At 49.5% G+C, this 8148-nt stretch overlaps 1 pseudogene; it reads right to left on the bottom strand.

Moving 5' to 3' along the window:
* Positions 1-6534: 6534 nt before the first annotated feature.
* LOC103735209 lies at positions 6535-7215 on the bottom strand (annotated as a pseudogene).
* Positions 7216-8148: the final 933 nt, after the last annotated feature.

Genomic DNA, 8148 nt, shown 5'->3' with positions numbered 1-8148 from the left:
GAAGGAACAGTAGAGGAAGATGGAGATGCAAGGCTTTGTGGAACCTGTTCTGGAGGGCTCTGAGGCCAAGAGTGCTGAGGTTAGGGGACTGGGAAGGCCACACTTCAGTTGTGGAGACCATCATTCTTCTACCTCCCAGGATGCCATGGGACTTAGTAGAGAAGATAAAAGCCCCACTCTGCATAGATTGTCTAAGTACCCATCATCACCTGAAGTTATGGGTTCATGCTACCTGGACGTGGAGATAGAGTATTTGCATCTTTTAAATTTGAAAACATGTCATCAATGCTGTTTTTTCTTGATTTTCTCACTCAATACTACGTTTCGAGACCTAGTCTGCACACAGTGTGGCCATTCCTTCCAACTACTAGAGAGACTGCTCTTATGGGCATCACCCAGGCATTAGTTCCCACCTCTCACTTTTCACAGTCCACCTCTGGACCAGGAAAGGTTTTGCTTACTGCAGGAGGTGGTCATTGCTTGGGGTAAGCTATAGGTGCCTACCTCAAACTGACTTAAGTATGAACGTCTGTTCAACTGGTGTGTGGAAGTTGCTGCTTTCCCTGTGGCCAACTCTAAGACCTCAGCTTCCCACTTGGTGGCTCCAGGGCTCCGGGAAACCCTGTAGCAGTCACAGGGGGGCTGCCTAGACTGCAGCCTCTGCTTTGCTTGCTTGATGATGTGGTCCTGGGTTTTCTGCCTGCAGCTCACTCCCATGACCCACATGTGTCAGAGGAGCTAGGCTCGGGTCTTGGGGATGTTATGGACTAAATGATTATGTTGGGGATTTATGGGAGGTACTAAATTTAAAGTCATGTGGGTGGGATTCTAATTTAATAGGACTGATACCCCTGTTAGAGGGAGAGATGCCAGCATACTCTCCCTGAGTGTGTGCACAGAGAGGGGGGTTTGATGGCACCAGCTAGGGACAAAGTCCTCAACAAGGTCAAATCTAAGGACGCCTTGTTCTTGGACTTCAGATTGTATCTGTGTTTAAGCCTCCCAGGGTGTGGGATTTCATTGCAGCAGCCTCAGCAGACTTAAGACGAGGAGGAAAGTGTGCTTGGCAGGCCTTTCTTCTCTTCATTATTGACCCCATGAGGTATTATTTCAGAAATCCTGGCTCAGTCTCTTGAGCTTGGTGTGGTGGCTCACACCTATAATCCCAGCATTCAGGGGGAAGAAACAAAACGATTTTCAGTTCCAGGCCAGCCTGAGCTAACATAGAAAAGCTCGGGGTGGGGGGGTATCTTTTAATGGTACCGCCCATGAATTGTAGCACCACTGATATATTTACTGTCCTTTGGAGGTCAAGAAAGCATTGTAAATTTTGTTGCACTCCATTTGAAGCCAAATGTTCGCCCCCTTGGGGACAATAGTGCCCTGTTGAGAATGTATTCTCTAATGCAACTTCCTTGGGCACATGAGGCCAATGCAGAGCACAGGTGAGAGAACCACACAGGGGCACAGAGTCCTTTTCCCATCTTTTGTAATGGCTGGGTGTAATACCTGGATCTGAACAGCCATCTTGTGATTATGAAGACTAGGCTGACAGGCCTCAGATGGTCAAAAGGGAGATTCTTTTCTCTTTCCTGTAAGTTCTAAGGCAGGCTGACATGGGTGGACCTGGCTAGGTAAAAGCCCATCCCCAAATCAACCTTGTGGTTTGAATCTCATATCCACTTACCGGGAACTTTTCATCAGAGTAAAGCCAGGAGGATCCTTCCAGAAAGGATGATGCATGCTGGAAGAGCATGGGCAACAGCCTGGTCCCACATGCACACTGCCCCTTCTGCGTGAGGTGCCTGCTCTCTAGTCCTGCATCCTCTCTGTAAGGCAGCTCAGTAGCTTCCTCCCCTGGAATATCTCCAAAGCCAAGCTTGAGTTGGTTTTTCTCCTCCAAGGCAGCATCAAATGGGTCATTTGGAACCACCTCTGCCCTTCCTCAGTTTGTCTCCATGACATGCCACTTGCATCCCTCTTCCAACCAGCACCATTAATCACCTCTGTGACATCTCCAGGCCCTGGGACCAGTAAGTAAAAGGCTTAGTGCTCATGTCAAGGATCCTAGTCTAGGGTGGGAAGTGAGGCACAGGCACTCACCCAGCACCCCTTTGTTAGCACCTTCTCTATAAAGATGAGTTAGACATTCCCAGTCTCTAAAGAGCAGGGAATCTCCCAGGCGAAGGAAGTAGCACCAAATATTGCAAAGCCTAATGAAGTGATGGGTCCACCACTCACAGCCCAAGTCTGGAACATTGACATTATAGGCTCCCATGGTCAAGGGAGGGCACACTGGTGGTCTTGATACCAGGAAAGCTGGCTCCATTTCCCAGGAACAGACTGCAGTGGAGGCTACTGTGGCATGGGATGCTGTGGAACTGGTGCCTGGGGTGTCTCACAGGTCTAAGGAGACCTGGATCCCATGGGAAGAAGAAGCAGAAAAGCCAACAGTCAATGGCAGGAAGAAAATGGGCATTGCAGGTTCTCTGTGGGCAGATACAGTAACAGGGTTTGGGTAGAAGGTATTTCTGAGGAATCAAGGGCTGGGACAGAAAGAGAAGGGAGCAGGGGGAGCAGGAGGAGCAGGGGAGACTGAGGCACGACTCAGGAGCACCTTGGCCAACCGAGGCAGAGAACAGAATTCCTTCTCAGGGGAAGGATAGGCCAAGATGTCCGGGCCCCATCTGACACCTTGCTCACGCCCCAGCTGCCCAGGACAGGACCATTGGAACTTAACTGCACTTTAGAGCTAGGGCAACCCAGAGGGTCCAGTGCTAAGGGCTTGCCTCAGCTCCAGCTTTGGGTCTCTCAGGGTCATCTCAGTTCAAAGCACTGCTTTATTTCAGTCATTTCCTATTTTTTATTTTTATTTATACGTATGTGTGTGAGCTTGCTTGTCTGTATGTACCTCACATGTGTGAAGTGCCCTTGGAGGCCAGAAGAGGGTGACAGATACCCTGGAGCTGGAGTTACAGGTGGTTGTGAGCTGCTCAGTGGGGGTTCTGGGAACCCAACTCTAGTCCTCTGCAAGAGCCGCAAGTGCTCTTAACTGCTGAGCCATCTTTCCAGGTTTTTAAGTCACATCTTTATGAGAGGCTCTAGGAGCTGGGTGTTATAGCACAGTGGTAGAGCACTTGCCTGGCATGTACAGGTCCTCAGTGCCAACCCCTCAACTAAATAAAAGGCGGGTATTGGACAGCTCATCATAGTGGCACACACACTTAAGGAGGCCTGCTGGGTGAGGGTGGATCAAGCTAAAGTGCCCAGCAAAGAAAGAAGGATGTTGGCATGGCCCTGCCCTTTCCACTGGTTCCTGACTCACGAGATAAAGCTGTGGATTTTTGGAAGAGGGAGGAGGGCACACTTGGGGCTGAAGCTGAAAATTCCCTTTGAAGCAACAACACTCTCCAGCCAGTACCAGGGGGACCTGTGTTTAGCACGGAGCACTGCCAGCTGCCATTCCAAAGCCTCCCCATTGATTGCTCACACCACCCATCAGGGGCACTGGCAGAGGCTGCGTGAGTAGAGAGAAGGAGGTGAGACCCCAAGACACAAGCTCAGGGTGCCAATGAGCCAGGAAAAAGGATTTAGCCAAGCACCCAGGAGCCTGCAGCAAGATGCCTTAACTAAAGCTGCCTCGGCATCTCAGAACAATGTAGGGAATTATGGCCTGAACTGAGAAAGGGTGGGGAGCCAAGCAACTGCCTGGAAGTACAAGGACTGTGACCCAGACTGCCAGATTTTGCCTGTTAGGTTTCCATGAGACGTTTGTCCAGAGCACAGCAGAAGCAGGCAGTTATTTTTCCTGAGCAGAGGGTGTGGAAGGTCACTGTGAAAGAGCAGCTCTCAGTTCCCTGGCCATCTTCCCTTGAGTCTGCCAAGCCTCTGACAGCACACACCTATCCCTAGCTACCTGTTCTATCACCTGCATGATGCCGCCACTGCCTCCAGGAAGCCCTCCCTGGCTGCCCTTTTCCCTCAGGCTGGGCTCCTTACCATCTTCCCACAGCCCCAGTTTCCACCCTCCATTCAGTCCAGTCATTCTGGACTTGAGTTGAATATGTCCACACCCCATTCTCCTCCTAGACTATGAGCCAATCTCACTGTGTCATGCTCTTGCCTCATGATGTCTCAGTCAGCTCAAGCCATGATGCTGCTGTGTAATGAACTACCCCCAAAGCTCTGTGCCTTAAACAGCAGCCCCTTATCCTCCCTTAGGAGACTCAGTCAGCTGATTTGGGCTGGACTCCAGGATCAATGCAGGTCTCCTATGTATAGCTCTCATCCCTCTTCACCCCTGGGACTTCCAGACCTGTGTCCTTCCCAAAGAGACACAAGACAACCAAATGGAGATAGATACACAGGCCTCTTGGGCTTTAGCATTGACCCAGCACACTGTTGCTTTTGCCCACATTCCACTGGCCAAAGAAAATCACATGGCAAAGCTCAACATCAGTAGAAGGAAAAATATCCTGGACTGACAGATGGGGAAACACGTCAAGAGAAAGCCACACAGATGTTTTCTGATGACTGTCATTCCAGCCTCATCCCATGACCCTCCTCTCTTGCCAGTGCTCAAGGTCAGTGCTATGACCTTCAGTCCTTTGTAGGACTTTCAGTCTTTTGAACCCACTGTACCTTCCAGGCATTACTCAGGTCTCAGCTGTAGCAGTCTCCCCAAGATTTGGGAGGGCACCCCCTTCACCTGCAGGAGATAGGCACAAACGTGTGGCAAGCCTGGGAGTCCAATCTAATCCCTGAGCTGCTTGCTTTGAGACTTTAGGAAACTTCTTTCCTGTTTTGTGGTGTGTGTGTGTGTGTGTGTGTGTGTGTGTGTGTGTGTATGCGCACACCTGCAAAGGTGGGCATGCTTTATGCATGGAGGCCAGCGGACAATGGTTTGTCCTGCTCTATCACTCTTGGCCTTATTCCTTGAAACAGGTCTCTTACTGAACCTGGAGCGAGGCTGACAACCAGCAAGCCCCACGGATCCTCCTGTCTCCCCTCCTCATAGCCCTGGGGTTAGAGGCACAGGATCACGTCCAACTTTTTACATGGGTGTCAGGATTTGAACTCATGTCCTCAGGAATGCTTACGCAAGTGCTTTTACCTGCTGAGCTAGTTCCCCAGCTCTCCTTTTTCTTTTCTATTCCAATTTTCCCATCTTCCAGAGGTAAGAGTACTTCCTGTGTCAGTCAGGAACCATTGCTGCTTGCAAACTGCAGAGCCCCTGACTAGCAGGAGCTTAGTAGTCACAAAGGAAATGCCCAATGCAAGGAGAGCTCAGGACTGGTTTATGGTTTCAGTGATATTGTTAAGGACCAAGTGCGCCCTCATACTCTCTCTCCTCTTCCTCCTTCCTAGCTTATCCCACTCCGGCCACCTAGCAGTCATTTGCCTTTTGTCTGCAAGTTTGCAGCTTCATGGTTACAAGATGGCTGCCACAGGTCCAAGCATCATATCTACCCTCAAGAAGGTGGAAACTGATACCAGCATCATGTAGCTGGGTCTTTCCCACACAGTATCTGATTCTGTAAGTATTGGGTGAAATCTGTGCGTTTCTTTTTTTATTTTAGTTTTGTTTTGGGGTTTTGGGGGGGTTGGGAGGGGCCGAGGTTTGAGACAGGGTCTCCCTATATCCCTAGCTAGCTTGGAACTCATTATGAAGACCAGGCTGGTCTCAATCTCACAGAGTTGGTGGTGCCTCTGCCTCTGGGGTGCCAGATTAAGGGCATGTGCCACCACGCCCAGCAAAGATAAGTTTCTAAAGATGAAGCTACAGGTGCCTTGAAACCTTTGGCTGACCTGTCTCAAGCAGTGTCTTGGCCTGTGACACTGGCTGCATTTTGGGCTTACAGTGTTGGCCCTTGGGTTCTGTCTGCCAAAACCTACCATTAGGCATCGTGTTATGTCCCTGACACCTGGAGTTTAAAACCTTCCTCCCAGCATGCCACCAGGGTTGAGACCTGCTGGTCTGGAGACTGCCTGCATGCTGCAGGTCCTGGTTTACTTCTCTTCCCCAGATTTGTCTCAGCGTTCAGCCCTGGCCCAGTCAGTCACCCAGCATTTCCATTTGACACTCACAAGCATCTCAGAGCTAACAAGTATAGTGGAAATCTGACTTTTTCCTTTTTATGTAGTGTACAGTGTGTTGGTGTGTGAGCCAGTGTTTGAGTGTGTGTGTGGGGGGGGTATGAGTGTGGATGTGAGTGGGGCTGTGGGGGTGTATGAATGCATGGGGAGGTGTGTTGAGGGTGTATGTGTATGTGCAGGTGTGTGTGGGTGTGAGTATGGTATATGTGTGCATGTAAATGGGTATACATGTATATGCACATGTGCGTGGGTACATGTGCAGGTAGGAGGGTCTGTGCATGGGTGTGTGTGTATATGGGTGTCTGTGAACGTGTTCAGGTGTGTATTGGGTCTACATGCACATGAGACCAGAGGTTGGTGTCTGCGTTGTCCTCCATTGCTCTCCATCTTTTTTTAAATTCACATGCACTTTATTTTTAGACAACCTACATGACATGTTTTTCTTAAAAAACAATGCCTCCACTCCAAATAAATCACAGTCAAAATAAAAGAGCTCAAGATGACATCAGTCCCATTTGTCTTAAGTCCTGGTGCTGTATGGATGACAAGCAGCAGCCAATTGTGGTGACAAGTTGATAGATCCAAATTGTCCAATTTATTAACATTTTTCCATTTCTAAACCATCCTTAAAGAAAATCACATATGGAGTCACACCATCCTCATGGTAGTCCAGGAGAGCAACCATGCCATCTGGATTCATGTTTTCACCAATAGAAAACTGGTAATTATTGAAATTTGCAACGATGTGCTTGATTTGTTCTATGGCCCCAGTCATAAAGGGCTTTACTCTGTCTGGTTTCTGTTCTTCAAGTTTGCCTTCGAGTGATTTCATCTAATCTTTGATGTACTTCTTGTAGGCCTCTTTTGTGAAGCTGGTTTCCTGTAAGTGATGGTTCATAACAATGTCAACACCAGTGACTACTGTGCTTTAGGTCCCTTCGCCCTCGGGGCCTTCAGCGGAAGCATTTCCACCAATGAACGAGTCGAGTCATCGATGTTACCCTCTGTCCTGCTGACCATCTTGCCCTCGACCTCTCACACAGCCCGTACGATCTCCCGGATCTTGCAGATGTCGGAGAACAGTTCGTCATGGCTGATGATGGCCGGGTAGATGATCATGACTGCGGCTGGGTACAGCGGCACTGGCCTCGGAGCTCAGTGCAGCTGAAGCAGTGCTCGGGGGAGTGGGGAGCAGGTGGAAAAGGCCTACTCGGGGTCTCCCCAACCTCATATAGAGGGCACTTCCCTCACTTCCCTTATGTCATCCTCCATCTTATTTTTTAAAATATTTTATTCATTATTTTTATTTTATGTGTGTGAATGTATTGCCTGCATATGTGTCCTAAGTGCACCCATGTCGAGCAGTGCTCATGGAGGCCAGAAGAAGGCATTGTATTCCCCTGGAACTGGAGTTACAGATGGTTTTCAGCACCCATGAGGGTTCTGGGAACTGAACCTGGATCCTCTGCAAGAGCAGCCAGTGCTCTTAATCATTGAGCCATCTCTCCATACCTCCGCCTTATTGTTTTAGTTCAGTCTGCCACTGAACTCAGAGCTCACTGAATAGGCTAGGATGGCCAGCCAAGAGCCCTAGGGACCTGCCTGTCCCCATGCCCTCAGTTCTGAGGTTACAGAACCCACCACTGTGTCTGACTTTTATGTGAGTGCTGGGGATCAAACTCAGGTCCTCATTCAATGTGCAGCAAGCCTGAGCAATTTCCCAGCCAAATGTGCAGCTTCTCTGTCTTCCATCTCTCAGCAAATGGCAACTTGGCCCTCTAATTTTTCAAGCTAAATCCTTGCAGTTTGCCTTGGCTCCCCTCTCCTCTTCAGGTCCTCCACGTAATTCCTGGACATACTCTGCCACACTGCCTCCAAACATCCCCATTTCTTTTCCCCATCATCATTGTTACTCCCAGGTCCCAATGCCAGGGCGCTCACTGCACAACATCCTGCATCTGTAGCATCCTGACCTGCCTCTCCTTCCACTCTCCCTCCCTCACCAAGGCATCCTCCACACAGCAACCAGAACAAGATCACAACACACCTCTT

This window comes from Nannospalax galili, unplaced genomic scaffold, assembly GCF_000622305.1.
Source record: "Nannospalax galili isolate Female #2095 unplaced genomic scaffold, S.galili_v1.0 scaffold811, whole genome shotgun sequence".
Lineage (NCBI taxonomy): Eukaryota > Metazoa > Chordata > Mammalia > Rodentia > Spalacidae > Nannospalax > Nannospalax galili.
The sequence above is the reverse complement of the archived record's forward strand: the minus strand, read 5'-3'. Positions and strand labels throughout refer to the sequence as shown.